We start from the raw sequence: 2,937 nt of genomic DNA on the forward strand, positions 1-2,937 counted from the left end.
CCCACCCACGTGACCTTAATGCCAGTTGCTGGTCTGTTGCTCTTCCGGAAGGCGGAGATGGCCTGGATGTAGAGCTAAGCAAATGCTTCTTTAAGGGCCCTTAAGAGTGAAAAAGTGGCCGGGCACGGTGGCTCAAGCCTGTAATCCCAGCACTTTGGGAGGCTGAGACGGGCGGATCACAAGGTCAGGAGATCGAGACCATCCTGGCTAACATGGTGAAACCCTGTCTCTACTAAAAAATACAAAAAACTAGCCGGGCGAGGTGGCAGGCGCCTGTAGTCCCAGCTACTCGGGAGGCTGAGGCAGGAGAATGGCGTGAACCCGGGAGGTGGAGCTTGCAGTGAGCTGAGATCCGGCCACTGCACTCCAGCCTGGGTGACAGAGCGAGGCTCCGTCTCAAAAAAAAAAAAGAAAAAGTAACTTGCAAGAGATTGAGATCCTTCTCAGCTAGAAGAACTTATTCCACCTTCAAAACCTAGTTTGGGCCGGGTGCAGTGGCTCATGCCTTTAATTCCAGCATTTTGGGAGGCTGAGGCAGGTGGATCACCTGAGTTCAGGAGTTTGAGACCATCCTGGCCAACATGGTGAAACCTCATCTCTTCTAAAAATACAAAAAAAAAAAAAAAAGCCAGATGTGGTGGTACACACCTGTAGTCCCAGCTACTTGGGAGGCTGAGGCAGGAGAATTGCTTGAACCCAGGAGGCAGTTTGCAGTGAGCTGAGATTGTGCCACTGCACCAGACTGGGCGACAGAGTGAGACTCCGTCAAAAAAAAAAAAAACTAGTTTTGTGCCTTCTGAAGATAGTTAGGGCATCTTCTTTTTCCACAAATGCTGGACATGCCAACAAACAAACCCAAAACCCAGGACATTCCACCCCAACTGGGATGATGTCAGAGACCATCTTCAACTGCAAGAAGCAGGTGAAAGTCCAGGAAATGGGCAGAGCCAGGATTATCATCCAGTACTTTCATTTCACAAATGGAGAAACCAAGGTTCTGCCAGCTAGATGTTTTTTTTTTCACAGTATCACTGCTAGCAAGGCACTAAGCTGGAGCTGGAATTTGAGAACTGCTGCTATTTAGAGGATCTTGGGAATAAAATTTAAAGTTAAACTGGAGTTTAAAGGCCCTTTCAGTTTTGCTATAGGCAAGAGAAAAAAAATGAATGACTGGACAGATGGCTTCATGGGTGTAAGAAAGAAGAGAATAAAACTCCCAAACCCCAGTGTTCTTGAATATCTCTTCTCCCGCTGACCAAAGGCACTCTGGGAATTTATCATCAAATGTAACTTTGACCTCCAAGCCAAGTAAACTGCTCTTGTTGCTATTTTAGTGGCTTGTTTTTTTAAGACACAAGGTCTCACTTTGTTACTCAGGCTGGAGTGCAGTGGCATGATCATAACTCGTAGGCTCAACCTCCTGGGCTTCAGTGATCCTCCTGCCTCAGCCTCTCAAGCAGCTAAAACTACAGGTGTGTACCATCACACCTGGCTAATTTTTTTCTTTTTGAATTGGAGTCTCACTGTGTCACCCATGTTGGAATGCAATGGCACGTCTCAGCTCACTGCAACCGCCGCCTCCCAGGTTCAAGGGATTCTCCCTGTCTTCAGCCTCCCGAATGGCTGGGACTACAGGCACCCATCACCATGACCAGCTAATGTTTGTAGTTTTAGTAGAGATGGGGTTTCACCCTGTTGGCCAGGCTGGTCTCGAACTCCTGACCCTAGGTGATCCACCTGCCTCAGCCTCCCGAAGTGCTGGGATTACAGGCGTGAGCCACTGTGCCAAGCCACGCCTGGCTATTTTTTAAAATTATTTTTTGCAGAGACGGGGTCTCACTATGTTGCCCAGGCTGGTCTTGAACTCCTTGGCCTCAAGTGATCCTCCCACCTCAGCCTCCCAAAGCGTTGGGATTACAGGCGTGAGCCATTGTACCTGGCCCTGTTTTCGTGGCTTTATTTCCTTTCATCTCAGCACATTTTGTCTGCAGTACTAGACATGTTTTACAAATCGACCAGTGTTTACACAAGTATATGCAACTTGTTTTGGGGGGAAAGGAGACAAAATATGCATATTCTCCGTGTGGATTTGTGCCTCTTAATTGTGTTTCTAGTCTCTAAGGCAACCCTTTAACCTACTCAAGATGGGGCCCAGAGAAGTGGCCCCTGTTACAGATTTATTTTGGCATATGTACTAAGTTCCATTTTCTCTTTACAAATAAAGTGTTTTCTTTCTTGTCTCAGATTCAAATGTCTCCTGGTTAAAAATAATAATTTAAATAAATAAATAAATAGCCAGGCGCGGCGGCTCACGCCTGTAATCCCAGCAGTTTAGGAGGCCCAGGCGGGCGGGATCACCTGAGGTCGGGAGTTGGAGACCAGCTGGGCCAACATGATGAAACCCTGTCTCTACTAAAAACACAAAAATTGGCCGGGCAAGGTGGCGCACACCTGTAGTCCCATCTGCTCAGGAGGCTGAGACAGGAGAATCGCTTAAATCTGGGAGATGGAGGTTGCACTAAGCTGAGATCATGCCATTGCACTCCAGCCTGGGCAACAAGAGCGAAACTCCATCTCAAAAAAAGAAAAAAAGGGTCAGGCGTGGTGGCTCACTCCTGTAATCCCAGCACTTTGGGAGCCCGAGGCGGGAGGCTGAGGTGGGCGGATCACGAGGTCAGGAGATCGAGACCATCCTGACCAACACGGTGAAACCCCGTCTTACTAAAAATACAAAAAAAAAAAAAAAAACCCGGGCGTGGTGGTGGGCGCCTGTAGTCCCAGCTACTCGGGAGGCTGAGGCAGGAGAATGGCGTGAACCTGGGAGGCGGAGCTTGCAGTGAACTGAGATCGTGCCACTGCACTCCAGCCTGGGCGACTGAGCGAGACTACATCTCAAAACAACAACAAAAAAAAAGCTGCTGCGGGCAGGGGTCGACC

Source organism: Piliocolobus tephrosceles, chromosome 17 (assembly GCF_002776525.5).
Source record: "Piliocolobus tephrosceles isolate RC106 chromosome 17, ASM277652v3, whole genome shotgun sequence".
In the NCBI taxonomy this organism is placed as follows: Eukaryota; Metazoa; Chordata; class Mammalia; order Primates; family Cercopithecidae; genus Piliocolobus; species Piliocolobus tephrosceles.